We start from the raw sequence: 17,078 nt of genomic DNA, 5'->3' as shown, positions 1-17,078 counted from the left end.
AACCGCTTCCTTGAACACATCATCATTGTCATCCTCTACTGGAATCGGGGTAAGGCCCTCGAATATTCTTTGCCCTTCCACCCCTAAGGCATTGAGTAACATGGCCCTGCGTCTTGCCGCCGAAAATCCTGCTCGGCCCATGGCCTCCACGTACGTCGTGAACAGGGGCTGCCATTGTGGCCAAGGAATGGCAGGCCTACCTGGCGTTTGTAAAAAAGGTGGCGGCGGTGTGGCTCCCTGCATGCTTCTGCGCGGATTCTGGTGGTGTTCCTCGTCGCCAATTTATGTAGTATAATTTTCCCCGATAGAAGACAGGAGTCAAGCAGGAGTTTCACCAGTACTTTATTTATCCTGGTTGCTCCGGAACGTTTCTCATATAAACAGAGCCCTGGTAAATATGGGGCCAAACGTGGCCAACTGGGGTCGAGCTGCAGCAAACATAATATCTCTGCTTTAAGGCAGATTGAGTCCCGTACTCGGAGGAGCCGGGAAGACGCAGCTGTCCGCGTCCTCAGCTCGTCCCGTAATGCGCGCGAAGCGTGCGGGGGCAGAGCTGTCTCGCGGGCGAGATCTCGCAAGAGCGGAGCTCTCGCGACATCTCTACACTGTCATCTGATAAAATGGAGACAACCGACTGTACAATTCATAAATTACCCTCTGTGCCCTCTAGGGGTGGGGGTGGACCATTTACATGATAAACTCCTCCCCCGCGGGCTTTTTCCACCGCTCAAGAATTGCTCTGGTTTGTTTGCCCTTGTGTGTACTCCTCCGAGAATCCACTGCCCCAGAAAGCCCACGCAGCACTCAGAAGCAGCTGAGATAAAAAGCCTAGAATTGTCCCTGTGTCGGGTGGGGGAGTTAGCAGCCTGCGAGAATATGGTGGCCAAAGAGGCAGGACGGTGCAGACCTTTCATGGAGCACAAGGAGAAGCGAGGGCTTCTGACCTGCCCCCAAGAAGCAATCCAGGTCTTTGAAGACATGAGCGGAAGCTGGATGGCCTGGGCATTTTGAAAAGGAGAATCGCCCCTCACAAAGCCGTAGAAGGCTGGCAAATCCCAGACAAGGGAGAACAACCAAGAGGGCGAAGACATAAAAGAAGGCCTGGAGAATGCAGACCAAGGATGGGAGTAACCCTGGGCACAGGGGGAGAGCTCCAAGCCAGGCACTTAGAGCTGAAGAGTACATCAGTGAATGAGTTATACCTGTAGCTTGCCACAATGTCTGGCTGTCACACTGGAGCCTTTCATCCCAATAACACCAGCAAGGGCGGATGCCATCCTGGGCATGGATATCCAGAGACTGCTGTAACAGTGAGCTGAGGGCTATATCCCTACTACAGCAAGCTGGGCGCTACATCACACCCACATGGAGAGGCACTGAATCCCTACTACAGCAGACTGGGCGCTACATCACTACCACATTCAGAGGCGCTGAATCCCTACTACAGCTGACTGGGCGCTACATCACTACCACATTGAGAGGCGCTGAATCCCTACTACAGCAAACTGGGTGCTACATCAATACCACATTGAGAGGCACCCTATCCCTACCACAGCAAACTGGGCGCTACATCAATATCACATTGAGAGGCACTGAATCCCTACTACAGCAGACTGGGCGCTACATCACTACCACATTGAGAGGTGCTGAATCCCTACTACAGCAGTCTGGGCACTACATCACTACCACATTGAGAGGCACTGAATCCCTACTGCAGCAAACTGGGCGCTACATCACTACCACATCGAGAGGCACTGAATCCCTACTACAGCAAACTGGGCGCTACATCACAAGCACATTGAGAGGCACCATATCCCTACTACAGCAAACTGGGCGCTACATCACTCGCGCATTGAGAGGCACTGTATCCCTACTACAGCAAACTGGGCACTACATCACTACCACATTGAGAGGCACAGAATCCCTAATACAGCAAACTGGGTGCTACATCAATACCACATTGAGAGGCAATGAATCCCTACTACAGCAGACTGGACGCTACATCACTAGCACATTGAGAGGCACTGAATCCCTACTACAGCAAACTGGGTGCTACATAAATACCACATTGAGAGGCAATGAATCCCTACTACAGCAGACTAGGCACTACATCACTACCGCATTGGGAGGAACTGAATCCCTAATACAGCAAACTGGGTGCTACATCACTCCCACATGGAGAGGCACTGAATCCCTACTACAGAAGACTGGGTGCTACATCACTACCACATTGAGAGGCACTGATTCCCTACTACAGCAGACTGGGTGCTACATCACTACCACATTGAGAGGCACTGAATCCCTACTGCAGCAAACTGGACGCTACATTACTACCACATTGAGAGGCACTGAATCCCTACTACAGCAAACTGGACGCTGCATTACTACCACATTGAGAGGCACTGAATCCCTACTACAGCCAACTAGTCGCCACATCACTACCACATTGAAAGGCACTGAATCCCTACTACAGCAGACTGGGTGCCACATCACTACCACATTGAGAGGCGCGGTATCCCAACTACAGCAAACTGGGCACTACATCACTAGCACATTGGGAGGCACTGAATCCCTGCTACAGCAAACTGGGCGCTACATCACTACCACATTGAGAGGCACCGAATCCCTACTACAGCAAACTGGGCGCTACATCACAAGCGCATTGAGATGCACCATATCCCTACTACAGCAAACTGGGCGCTACATCACTCGCACATTGAGAGGCACTGTATCCCTACTACAGCAAACTGGGCACTACATCACTACCACATTGAGAGGCACAGAATCCCTACTACAGCAAACTGGGCGCTACATCACTAGCACATTGAGAGGCACTGAATCCCTACTACAGAAGACTGGGCACTACATCACTACCACATTGAGAGGCGCTGAATCCCTACTACAGAAGACTGGGCACTACATCACTACCACATTGAGAGGTGCCCTATCCCTACTACAGCAGACTGGGCGCTACATCACTACCACATTGAGAGGCACTGAATCCCTACTACAGTAAGCCCGGCTCCATACCCCCTGAACCTGTGCTGAGATTGTGAAGAAGCGGCCCCGGCACTGCACCCTGGATAGATGACATATAAGAAGGAGGGCCCTAGATCCCTGTGGCTAAGAATTTGTTTATATCGCAGAGCTAACTGGAGAGCAGCGGAGCGCTGTACAGGGTGTGGGCAGCCAGCGTTTGGGCTGGGGTCTTTATACAGTAGCACAGTATTGTGGAGCGCTGTACAGGGTGTGGGCAGTAGCACAGTTTTGTGATTTGCTCTCTGGGTGTCCATTTGGATGAGTCCTTGTTCAGGTGCTGTTGAAAAAGCCCTGCTTTGAGAGATTTGCTAATTGCAGGGGCATTCCAAGCCGATACCAGCATCGAGTTCCAGAAAGTAGGGGGAATGCCTTAAGGGGAGCCAAGTGAGCGGCTCAGAGTCACATCAGGAGGGCATTTCCCCCATCAATGTGTGAGGCCACAACGGTTTGCACTACGGGCCTGAAGTCCTGCGGCAGGATGAAGTTTAATTTTGCAAAAGGGGAGACATTTGAGGATGTCAGTACCTTGGTCTTCTCCTGCACCTATAAAATGCATATGGAGTACTCACAGCCCTGCTGTTCTCCACAACTATACATTACACGTGTGAAATTCCTTCTGTCTAGAAAATCTAAGGGTGGTTGTGAGACCTCCGCCTACTAAATGCACATGGCGTGAGGACCTTCCTGACTGCCTGTCTGATATTCAGGCATGGTGCACTGCTAAAGATATCTGCCTTAATGCCAGTAAGACTGAGATCCTTCTCATTGGGTCCCCTCCTGCACTCTGGCTGCCCTCCATGGGCCCCCTCTCCTCACGCTCCTGTGAGGCAAAAAACCTTGGTGTCATCTTTGACACCTCTGTCTTCTTCTCTCCTCACATCACAGACCTTAACAAGAAGGTCCACTTTCAGCTGCATCTTCTCAGAGGCATTCTCCCTTTCCTCACCTTCACCCAAAAACTCAATGTCTCCAGAGCTCTGGTCATCTCTAGGCCGGACTACTGCAACAGCCTCTTCCTTAATCTACCAAACTCCTCCCTTCGCCCCCTTCAACCAATCCAGATCAGGACTGCAAGATTTATCCTATGGCCTCAAGCCCAGGACCACATCTCTCCAGTCCTAAAATCTCTCCACTGGATCCCGGTTGATTCAAGGATCAAGTTCAAGACCCTCTGCATCATCCACAAAGCTTTCTGGCGCCTGGGCCCCGCTACATCCTACTCTACTCTCCCTAAATACCTCCTGCTAGGACCCTTTGTCATCTAGCTCCAACTCTCTGAAGATCAGACACTTTTCCAAGTAGAGAGTGAGGGGTAGATCTTTCTCCTCTGCAGGTGCTTCCCTCTGCAAGGCCCCACCTGCCCCTCTCAGACATGAGCCAGATCTCTTTAAGTTCCGGAAGCTTCTCAAGAACTTCCTTTTCTCTTTCTTCTTCTTTCTCCCCCTCTCCTGCTAATGTCCCCGTCTGCCACTTGACTGGCCGCTTGGTTCCTTCAGATTCTTACAGGGTACCAGACCCGCCCCTCGTCCAGTCTACCCCTGCACTTGGTCTCCCCTGACCCCCCCAACTTGCTCTTGCCCTTTGAGGCCCCCTCCCGCCGCGCCTGCATCCTTGTAGCCCTTCCAGCCCCTTACCTCACACTTAGCTCGTAGACCTTCCCTCCCCAGCACTCTCAGCATTCCCCTGGCTCTGTCCAGCTGACCTCCCCTGGCACTCGCTTTCTCATGGGCTCTTCCGCCCTGACCGGCACTCCCCCTCCCCCTGCCCCCCCTCCCATCTCCCCCTCTCTTCTTGCTATGGCATGTGCGCAATCGAATGCACAAGCCCTAGTAGGACCGTTTTAGTTTTGCCCTCCCTGTTCCACCCCCTTGTCTTGTTGCGCTGCGAAACATATTGTGTATAGACACATTGTAAAGACCGAATAAATAAAAATAAAAAATAAGGTGACCTGTGCATTTTTAAATCTAATGTAACTGGAAAAAAGCGCGTCCTGTGCTTTTCTTTCCTTTGCGTTTGTTATTTAGAATCTGCCTGGTGGACTTTTCCCTCCCAGGCATCAGACCTAAGTGAGAGAAGCGGTAGAGGGGTGCTGCTGAGTTGCAACCCCGCATTTCTGTTTTCTGGGCTTTCGAATATGTTGTATGGTTTTATAATGCAACATTAAAGTATCATTTAAATTCCTTTGGAGCTTTTCCTTTAATATTAATGTCGGTTCCATTTGTCAAGTCCTCTTTCATTGTCTGCTAAGCGCTCGACTCGAAAGGCTATTGGCTGCAGGCAGGCGCCCCATTTCTGTATGGGAAGGAAAGGGCGAGATTGATGCGGGTTATTCATGTACAGGCAGGAAGAGTAGGACTGCTTTTCTGTTCTATTATTCCGCCGGCATGTATAAATATTAGATAGTATTCTTCAATGCTTTTGGATCTGATGATGTCTGCCTCAGACCTTTTCATTATCCACTCCAGAGAGTGTAAAGGGCTGTGTGCGTTACATTCCTATGTGTGCGCCTGTAAACTATGTGATTAGCATTCATACATTTCCAATGAAAAGCCAACATCCCTGGCCCTCCTTCTCCCCTTCACGCAGCATGTCCGCTAGACAGCTTGACCACTTCCTCATCCAGAGGTCAGCCTATATTCCCTTGGAATTCTTCTCCGGATCGGAACCGCGAGGGTGCAGGTAGGTGACTGTCTACAGGCTTGCGGGAGAACCTGTGCACGGATTTCCACATCTCCGCAAGGAGATCCTTTGCCCGCCACACTAGCACCCCTCATGTCTCAGGATTCCCCAGATGACTTGACTGGCCGCTTGGTTCCTTCAGATTCTTACAGGGTACCAGACCCGCCCCTCGTCCAGTCTACCCCTGCACTTGGTCTCCCCTGACCCCCCCAACTTGCTCTTGCCCTTTGAGGCCCCCTCCCGCCGCGCCTGCAACCTTGTAGCCCTTCCAGCCCCTTACCTCACACTTAGCTCGTAGACCTTCCCTCCCCAGCACTCTCAGCACCAGGTCTCGCGGGATCTCACTGGGAAGAGAACACAATCAGGTTGATTTGTCACCATTGGCCGGTTGGTGTTACTGGCAGTACCGTGTCCACAGGCCTGCGGCAAATCCTCAAGCATAGGGACACATGGGTGCCACAACCCTTCACACAGGAGATTCAGTGAATTTGGGCAAATACACAGAATATCCTTTCCCGCGTTCTTTTCATATCTGCTTTTCTGATTCTGAGTTCTAAGCATAGAAAAGGGCAGTCGCGGAGTACGTTCCATGTCACCTTCAGAAAGCAGCAAAACCTAGCTCTTGAACTAATCACTGTTAAACCGCTGGACTACATAAGGACTCCCCTCAACCACACCCACGGAAGGCTCCTTTATAAGCAAAGGTCCCACCGGCTTTAGAATACTGAATAAACTCCTACTCCACTCATTTCCTATCAACTCCAACTATCTATCGATGCTTCACAACCATGGGCTGCCCTTAGGACTTGCCTGCACCAGTAGATAGCCTCCACAAACCACACAGACCTTTCATATCAGCACACAGATAACGGGTACATCTGAACAGCAATTAGTAACGCAACAGGGTTTCAGCATTTGAAGGGCGCTATACAAGAGCTCTTACCTAAATGTACCTTACCAAAGAAACCACGAGGACCACCTTGAACCCTACCCACTAGCATACCATGATGAATTGTACACAGGTTGGAAGCCACGTTATCAAAAGGGAATTCAATAGCTACCACCAAATACATCTAGCACGCCTTGTTCACCCATGCTCGTATACCATCTCGGCTCCGAAGGGCTCTTAGGTTGAGGTGTACCCTTCTCCTCCTCTTCCATTGCCCCGTTTGGCACCCCACAAACTAACCAACAAGCCTATAAACCCTCGTCATCTGACTTTATACCACACTCGAACGCCAAGCACTGATGACCATCTCAGCCCTAGCCAATCGCGGAGGAACAATACCAAGCTATGACCAAAGCTCCTCTCTTCAACTCCAACAGTCCTTGGAGTCCCCTTCAAAGAACACACTCCCAAACGACTAGACCAATCCCACAGAAACAAATGGGCACACGGGAGCCAGTCACTTCGGACCAGCTGCCTTCAACAACAGAGGTTTCACACTATCCTCTCTTGCCACGTGCAGCGAAACCAACAAAAATGGCAGAAGGGTGCTGTCCAAGGACACTTTATTATTAATACTATTTTATACTGTGACCGACTTTACATTACATGTGCTTAGTGTGATCAGTCTTTGTAGTTGTGACAAAATCCACATAATATTCATGACAACAACAACATAGGGTATTGTCCAATTTGACCTAATGCCAATTTGACCTACTCCCATTTGACTGCACCTTTTTGACCTAATTCGGGAGGTCAAATGGTACACTTTAATCAAAAAATAGGTGTGGAGTGGTGTAAGGGAATAGGTTGAGGTGGGGGGAAGACGGGGGATGCAGGGGGTCACCCCCCTTATTAGGGGGAGTTACAGGGGGGGTCTTCCTCAGCAGTAGCTAAAAAAAATTAGGTCGAAAGTTTTTTAGGTCAAACAACTCATATCCCGTCCATGCCACCAACCCACTAACAGAACCCTTGCCCCTCCAGCAAGATAAGAACTGCTTTGCTTCATGCAAGCTGGTTCATGGTTATGGATATTGTCTCGGTTTAGTTTGTGTTTCATAGCAATGTTTATTTATTGATGTATTTTTTGTAGCTCTTTGTTTATGTGGTTGGATTTTTTACATGATTGTGTTTTTGTTGAGTTTTACATTTGTGTTTGGATTAATAAGTATTTGTGCGTTGTTGCATTTTGACACTCTTTCACTTTTGCAGCTTGGGTTCCAGGACAAGCCTTTTGGTTCAGACCAGTGGTATGTATCACACTATAGTGGTAGCATTCACCGTATAAACACTCTCCTGAGACTGTGGGCGGGGCTGGCCTTACATGTGTTTGTGAAAATAAAGGTAGGGGATGCCAGGGAGCATCTTCAGAGTCGGCCACATGCAAGAGCCATGTCTCACAGGCTCTTGTTGACTTCCAGGGGATGCGTGAGGGCGATAGGACACAGCAGTGGCGGCCATGTTTGGCTCAGGCATTTGCCTACACGTACTGTGAGATTTGCCTTGGGTTGGGGGGGAAAGGTGCTGGAGGTCAGGGCAGTTATCAGCTGGCATTGTGACAGAGTGAGAGAGCTGTGGAATGTGGCTCAGGAGTACTTCACAATACATGCATTTTACGTTAAATGCTATCTTCTAAAATAATCAAAATGATAGCCCTCTTTATCAATTATGAGATGTGTCTTCCCTGTGACTATACCGGCTTTCCATCTTTATTTCACTTTATGAATTTTCATTATATCGCTCTCAAAAACTTCTTTAGCCACATATGTTTCGAGGAGCATCTCTAATTTTAGCACAATTCATCCAATGAGCACCTGGAGAATGCCCCTGGGTGGTGGCGGAGCGCAGTATAAGTCAACGTAGCATAACATGAAGCCATGGAAAGACCTGCGAGTAAGTCCTTCATTCATCATGGCAGCCTGTTCTCCGAAAGCCTCCACTTCCCTCTGTATTATTTTAGAGACTCTTTTGGGAACGCACCCCAGGATTTTTAAACTCGCCCTTTGGCTATTGCTCAAAAACTGTTCTGCAGTCCCTGGATAGAAGCAATATCCCAGACTTTGTCGAGTCAAGGTTTCCACACGCATGTATGCAATCATTGGCCAAACATGTGTGACACGCCATGATGATAAAATACGATGCCAAATGATCTTGTCTGATGGCTGGTGCCCACTCAAGTGGGTTTACTTTCCTATTTCAGCTTTCCCTCAGGCTCTGACGGGTTTATTGGGCAATAGGGCAATGGTCGAACTGCCAGCCCACGATTCTGCGATGGGCCATATTTTTTGACAGAGTGGGCCAGTTTCATACGCTACTACGCTAGTTATAATCAGTGTTATTTTCTTTTTGTTATTACTGTGTCATATAGTCGTATATTTCAACAGCTTTAGGCACAGTCATCAATTAAAAGAAATAACCGTTAGCCAACTGTGAACACAATTAGACACAATACATCGGTCAAAATTCCAACAACACTCCCACTACCTGTCCCAATAATGCATTGGAGTACTAATATCCATTACAGTGCGTTAGCCCAACCCCAAGACCATGGGCAAGGAGAAACAGAGCACCTTCCTGACAGACTATTGCCGGCTATCCAAAATGCCAGCTATCTTCCTGCAAAGGAGGGTGACAAAAATAATACAAGGCTCATGGTCCCACCCCCCCTTGAATAAAGCCCAGCTATCTTCAGCAATAGAGTCAAAATGTATTCCGGCAGCCACACATGCCCCTCTCCTAATCCCATGGAAAGATTTGCAATGGATAAACAAACGCTGAACCGAAACTAGGGCACCACAGCCACAGAGGCGGCACATCCAGGCAGGTCTGGGGATGTTTAACCATGCCCCCGTGATAGTAAAACGCTTAACAGAATTACTTTTGAGTTTAAGGTAGTCCCAGACAAGGGTGTTGCCCACAAATTGGTTGATGTAATTAGGGGACCCAGGATGGGCAGAAATGTATTAGAAGAATAGACCACTATTTGACAAAGAAGCCAGTTGCATCAAATATTGCTCATGAAAATGGCTGTAAACAGCCACCCTCATAGCAGATTTGAACTGGGGAAATGGGCAGCGCCCGGGACCTGAGTCAACCATTTATTCCAACCGTGACCAAACTATGTATGGCACTACCCTTCATGCGGTGGATATTGGGGCAGCTGGCTCGATAGATAGCGAAGTTTAGAGTACCAGCCTCAGCATTGGCGAGTTGGCAAAGAAAATTCAGGGAGGACAACTGCAGTCTTGCCATGCAGGAGTAAATCCCTAACTCCAAGAAGATGGTCTGGACGGGAGTCCGAGTAAGAAGCCGGAGCAACCTCTTAAGTAAAAAGGATTCCAGTATGGACACACCCGCCATGTTACCGGGCTGCCAGAGAACAGCACCTGACATTAGCATTGGGCTAATCTTTGTCAAATATAATTTGAACAAGATCCCTAGGAAGTAACCTCCATCCAACCGGGCCATTTTACCCAGGGACCCCAAGGCTTGAGCACACCTTAGTCTGGTGTTATCTAGGTGACGACTGCTACGTAGGCCTCCATCAAAGAGTACACCCAGATACTTGTACTCTTGGACAATCTCGCGTTTTTCCTCCTCCAAGTGCCGAGGGACAATGATCTTCTTTTGACCAAGAAGATGGAATAACGTGATCTTTGTTTTGGAGATGTTGATCACCGAATCCAAGGCATCAGAGTAACACTTCAAAGCCTCCAAGGGACCCTGGATACCAAAAGGGGGCAAATTGAACAAAATAATATCATCGGCAAATCCCATCCATTGAAGGGGGAAGTCACTCAACTTTAAGGGTATTGAGACAGGATTCAGCAGAGCCGTTCCAATATCAGCAACAAATAGGTTGAACAAAAGAGGAGCCAATCGTCATCCCTGCTTAAGTCCACATAACGTAGGGATCCAGGGAGAGGTATTGCCCCTAATCAATGTTATTAAGGACATATGTTTCTAATGCATTATTTGCAACATACTGTTCCAGAACACCCCCTTGTATAGTACACAGAGAGTTCTGGATAGTAATGCACTGCAATCTATGATTGTGGTCCACTTTTTCAAGGGTGCCTGAAATGATTTTATGCCACAGTTTGACCCTCATTTCCATGCCATACCACCAGACAAATATACATCTATATACAGTTTGGCCCCACCCACAAGGACAGTCCAGAACCGAACTGTCAGCCATTTTTCCTTTGATTCCACCAGCTGCGGCTATGAGGATCCGAGAAGAACCTCACTGCTGAGGCCCAACATGGCCGAAACATGTCTGGGGTTGCTTGTGTTTCCATGCAGAGGGGAAGGGCCTAACCGTTTCGGCTGGACTGCTCCTATTGGTGGCTGGAACAAGACTGATTGTATATGGCTGGACCCCTTCTCCAAGGAAGCAGATGGGCTAAAAAAAACAATGCTTTGGAAGGTTGCCCTGTTGAAGGCCGGAGGTTAAGATTAATTAATAAACTACCCGCCGTCCAATTTTCTTATTTTATTTTGCATCGTTAGATGTCAGTGGAAAGCCCATTTTTACAGTTCACCCATATTTAGCAAATTGTTTTGTTGTTAGGTATTTCCAGTTGTTTCAAGGGGGCTGTCACATGGCACAAAGCTAGTATATAATATCATCATCATTGTATCTTTATTTCAGAATAAATACCATAAAAGTACAAAGATATGATAAAAGGAAAGATTACTTAATTACACAGTGATGCATTAAAAACAAGGAGGCAAATTATCATTTCATATATTACATAAGTGCAACAAGAAGTACAGAATTTGGCAAGTCTACGCTTTCAGCTACTCCCCATTGTCACCAGGGCATAGTTTACCATCGGAAGAGAATGTGAAACACAGTTATATAGAGTTCATGAATTTCTGATGGAAAGATATATGCCTTCATGAGCAGATAATATAGATGGCAGCTGGTGAGAAGATGAAATCGCATGGCAACGCTCCTCGCTGCCAAGCTTGCCTCCGGACCCATGACTGTTGAGTCCGTGGATTTTGGGTCTCAGAAGTTTCTTGTAGATCCAGAACTATGTTGCGGGATTGTGCTCACCGCGGGCTTTCCCCCACTAAATGATCCCACCGCTGGAGCATGCTGCAGGCCGCTGGCTGCACTGGATGAGTGGGAGGCTGGCATCTTGAAAGGGGAGTTTATATCGTCTGATGAAGAAGGAAAGAGAAGCGTTGGTACACCCCCAAACCCAGCATGCAGGTATGGCAACATTGACTACGAACCCGAGCATCATGCAGTGTGCTTAAAGGCACTGCTGAGGTGGTGCTTGCTACCTCATGGAGGCCTAACTGGACCACACACACAAACAGACAGACACACTCATAGACAGAGACACGCACGCTCACTTGCACACAGACACATGCACACCCATGCTCGCTCTCACACACACAGGCACACTTATAGACAGACACACGCACGCTCACTTGCACACAGACACACACAGACACATGCACACCCATGCTCGCTCTCACATACACAGGCACACTTATAGACAGACACACGCACGCTCACTTGTACACAGACACACACAGACACATGCACACCCATGCTCGCTCTTACAGACACAGGCACACTTATAGACAGACACAGGCACGCTCACTTGCACACAGACACACACAGACACATGCACACCCATGCTCGCTCTCACACACACACAGGCACACTTATAGACAGACACAGGCACGCTCACTTGCACACAGACACACACAGACACATGCACACCCATGCTCGCTCGCACACACACAGACACACACTCTGAATTCCACCATGCATGAACTTTCAGCCAATGAACTTTGGACTTTAAGTACACAGTGTCAATAGACACACTGCTTAAAGCAATAAGAACAAATAGCGAATCTGTCCCTTGCAATATTTGTATTTAGTCAATGTTTATATAGCGCTTTACGCCAAAGCGCTTACAGAGTGCCCCTCCACAGGTCAGATCTTATCAAAGAAGCAGAGGTGTTCATCCCATGTGTGGGGTCTGCTTCTGTAAAGGCCCAGCGTGCGGTAAGCCTGCAGTAACAGCACGCCTGCACGCCTGAGCCATGCGCACCAACACTATAGCATGTGTTTTTTATTATTTTTATTTGTTTGTGGTTCATTAAAACCTTACCTTACCCATAGACCTCTGGCATTAACCCACTGTGGGGCACTGTAGGAGGCTGGAAAGATGTAGGAATGGCGTATCACTGGCAAGTAAAGCACTGCCAGAGGTTCAGGTAACCGCTGCTCCCCAAAGCAGGGGCGTTGCTAGGGGGGGGGCTAAGGGGGCTATAGCCCCTGGTCTTTTGGTTGTAGCCCCAGATAGAATCTCAGGAGCTACAGCCAAAAGACTAGCTAGCCCCCAGTCCCAACAGTACCGACATCAGCTTAGCCCCGGGTCTTTTCCAGACCTAGCAACTCCCCTGCCCCAAAGCATAAATCTAATAACTGAGAAGGGGTTAAATCGCCAATGAGATCAAGCACAGCATATTTAAATGAATGTTTATGATAAGAGTTAAATCATTTCGAGCTCCTAAGGCTCACTTGTAATTGGCCAAAGTCAAGGGTGCGGGGGAGAAAAGGATGACTCTAGTATCGAAACTCAATATAATGATGCAAACAATGGAATACCCACGATTCATGGGAACTCCCGTCCCCTGCACTCCTATATGTACTGGAAAAAGTCCAGTCAAAGTTTAGATCAGTTTTGGTTAAACCGCGTTTCTTCAATATTTTGGTTTGGATATCTTGTGACTCAGCAGCACATTAATATCTCTTAGTTTTAAACACATCAATGTCACTTAATTTATTTAAATCTTAATACATAACAATTAAATCATAAGTTCAAATGTAAAGTTTAACACGTTTCGTCTTCAGGAGCAAAATCTTTCACTGTCAGTCATTAAAAGTTAAGTATTCATTTCTTCTTTCCTTTATGTGAATAGTTCTGTTCTCCAACTTCTCATTATTTACCAGTATGAACTAATAGGCACAAGAGCTTGAATGTGGTGATGAATGGGGCGATCTAACACCTGTAGAATATAGAACTAAATTACTATGCGCCTCTATTTCAGTGTTGCTCATTCTATTTCTAGATAATTAAGTCTGGTTCACCTAGTACTGACTTCTGCAAAGTTGCCGGATGTTTACCAAAAGCGTGCACTAAATTTCATTTTTTCACCAAAGGCTCTGTAATCCCCTGAAATATAGGTGACTGAGTGCTAATGCCATTAAAAGGACATCGTATTGTCTATTGTGTTATGTGTTGGTTAGCCTGGGCAGTTAATTAAAATAACTTATGCTCACCTATTTTATGCTCGCCGGATAGTGGATTAGATCATTTTGCGGGTTCCAATCGTTCGCCCCGCGTGTGCGAAGTCGATCGTGCATGTACACATCTAATGGAGAAATACGTGTGTTACTCCCTCAGTATAACACATTCTTATGGAAAGATCCCTTAATTTTACTTAATACTTACTAACTCTCTGATATTTGCATACATCTCAATGTCCCGCCAGACGCGATATGGAGAATTCCAGCCGCGATGCGCAAAGTTTAGTCGTTGCCAAGCAACCGAAATGTGTATCTGCGTGCGTGCCAACGTGCTGTGGTCACGTCACATGGGATTGCTGGGACATTTAGTGCGGAGATACGCACACATATAGATATCGGACATGACAGAGTGTCTGAGTTACAGATCCCTAGTTGCGGAGTGCATGTTCAGTGCATGTCAATGTGGTGCTACTAGTACAGTCATGTATCGCGCCTGATGGATCGTTCTGATGCGCGCGGAATGCCTAGTCACACAGAAGCACGATCGCCGGGAAATGTAGTGCGAACAGCACTACAGTGTGGATTTCACAGCTGCAGGATCGCACGGTGCTATTTTGCAGTAGTGCAAGTGTTACAGACACTCAGACTTGATTGCATATTTCGCATGTACATAGCTAGACGCATCTGGCACATAACATATCTTAATTGACATGGTGCCATGTGGGGACTAGTTGATATGTAAACATCATGTTCTCAACTGTTGTGAGTGTTGTGGTGCCCACGTGCCTGTTAGTACACATAGTGATTGCAATTCATGCACTTCACTAACATAACATTATTGTACATTATAGAAATGCACAATTTCTAGAATAAAGTGAAACATTATTATTACACTCCTTAATTGAAATGATGTGAATAGGGGCTGACAGCCATTGCAACAAATTTGACCTAAAGACTGTCAACTTTCTCCTTTTCCATTTGAAACTTTCAATTTAAACCAATAGTGTCTTCTGCACCCCGTAACTAAATTAGGCAAATTGTAACCAGTTCTGTTTCAATCAATATGAAATATTGATGCAGAAGCCACTATAGTTATGTACTAGACACTGTCCATCCTCTATGTATTGTATATTAGTACCCGGCGAGGGCACAATCAGAATGAAAGAGCCTTTCTGATTGGCCTTCGCTGAGTCATTACCAGGCCGGGAATCCCTCTGTCGGGATTCCATGGCCTTTCCTTTGTCCCCAGCGGGGAGGCGTGGCAGCCTCTCAGCCAATGAGGATGCTTGAAGCGGGGCCATCCCCGCTCCGAGCATCCCCACGGCTGAGAGGCTACCTTCGCCCCCCGCCGGGGACTGAGGTAAGGCTTTTTTCCCCCTCCCCTTTCCTCCCTCCTCCTACCTCCCTGCTCTCCAAACCCCACTTACATTCTATCCCTTGGTCCCCAGTGGGGGATGATGTCAGCCTCCTGTCGTGTGTAGACTCGGAGCGGAGCCTCCACACGGCTGGGGGTTTCCATCGTCCCCCGCCGGGACCCAGGTAAACTTTTTTTATTTTTGTTTTTCCACCTCCCCCCCCCTTCCGCCCTGCCTTCCGCACTTACCTTCTTTTTTTTTGGGAGCAGACGCGCTGGAAACGCTTCGGTTTTCCCTTTCCCGGCGGCCATTTTCTTTGTCGTTATTTATTTTTTTTCTTCCGAGAAGCCGCAGCATTTTGGGACAAGAAAAAAAAGCTTTTAGTGCCGCGGTCACGCAGTTTTTGGGGGCCGGGGTACTAATATCTATATGCCCCTCGCGGCGGGGGCATTACTGACTCAGGTAATGCCGCAAGGCCTTCGTTAACTATGGCCACAGGGCATTACCTGAGTCGGTAATGCCCCCGCCGCTCGAGGCATATTGCTTTATTAACCACCTCACCCACTAAGTCAGCCTGCATCATGCCTCTTAAATATGCCCACAGACTATAACTGCCGGTGTTTCTCTCATCCACATTTTCACTCTCTCACTTGGAACGCACCTAGAAACAGGACTTCTCTCACGACTCTATGGTCTCTTGTAAAGCACTTCTGTTCGAAGCTCTCACTATCCTCTCCACCAAATAAAAGCACGAATAAAACAGGATTCAGATGACTTAGAAAAAATAGAACGAAAGCTGCAGAGATCTCCCTACGCCTATGTATTAGTCTGATCAAGTGTGACAAGTGTGGCAGGGCCTTGAAACTGCTTTAAAGAGCAGCGAGAAATCCGAAACGGCAAATTCGAACTCTAGAACAAGGGACTTTATTGACAGGCCTTGGACCTGGCACAGCAGGTGTTTACTTCCTCAGCAGGGAACCAGACAATGGTTGTCTGGATGTGCAGAACACAAAGCCAGGCTATGAAATGGCACGCCCGTTCCAATATTTATGTATTTATTTTAGCATTTTTAAAGCGCTCACACAGCCCAGGAATTGTTAGTTTTGTTTTGAGTTGCGTTATTTATTTATTTTTTTGTCTTAGTTGCGTATTTATAAGGCGCTTAAATACCCAGGGGGATCGAACCAGTGTTGCTTCAGGCGAGCACGTTGCCACTGAGCTATCCTCCCGGGACAAATAGGCTCTAAATCGGGAATATAAGTCAATGGTTTGATCTGTTTTTGATTTGATTCATTTATTTACACTTTCGGCTGCACGAGTCTTTCGTGATAGAGCCAAATACAACATAACAATTAAAACAGGATTAAAAATTCGGGATTACAATTAATGATGAAAATCCATAGAAACCCACAGGTAGCAACAGACAAACCTACTGAGTTAGATCAAATAAGGGAGAGGGGGTACCTGGCGTGCTGACCGTGCCTGGCAGCCCTGGAAATGTTTAGGAAAGGGGAAAAACCTGCCCCAGACACCAGCCTGCCCGGGATCTTCAATAGTCATGCAATTTCCCCAGGAGGATCTTGCAGGCGTTTCCCGAAGTATCCAAGCTGCTGCCGGAAAAGCGGCCATCACTCTCCTCTTCCCAAGGCCTCCTTGCACAGGGGTAACTGGAGCTGTGCCGTCTTCTAGGCGCCCTTATCGCCGCATGCGGGGCTCTACACATTGACTTCTCAATAGTTTGCAACCTGGACATGCAGAAGACACCCTGGGCAGATTT

The 17,078-nt window shown here is 47.7% G+C and overlaps 1 long non-coding RNA gene across 1 annotated transcript; it reads right to left on the bottom strand.

Annotated features, from left to right (window-relative positions):
* Positions 1 to 11,245: 11,245 nt before the first annotated feature.
* On the bottom strand, positions 11,246 to 14,217 carry LOC138513125 (uncharacterized). Its single transcript, XR_011281719.1, has 3 exons — positions 14,152 to 14,217; positions 13,980 to 14,071; positions 11,246 to 11,836 (listed from the first exon to the last, which is right to left on the bottom strand). It is a non-coding gene; the product is annotated as an uncharacterized lncRNA (long non-coding RNA).
* Between the last annotated feature and the right edge of the window lie 2,861 nt (positions 14,218 to 17,078).

Source organism: Ambystoma mexicanum, chromosome 12, assembly GCF_040938575.1.
Source record: "Ambystoma mexicanum isolate Mex_15411 chromosome 12, UKY_AmexF1_1, whole genome shotgun sequence".
NCBI classification, from domain to species: domain Eukaryota; kingdom Metazoa; phylum Chordata; class Amphibia; order Caudata; family Ambystomatidae; genus Ambystoma; species Ambystoma mexicanum.
Note: the sequence above shows the minus strand (reverse complement) of the source record. Positions and strands in the feature narration are given on the sequence as shown.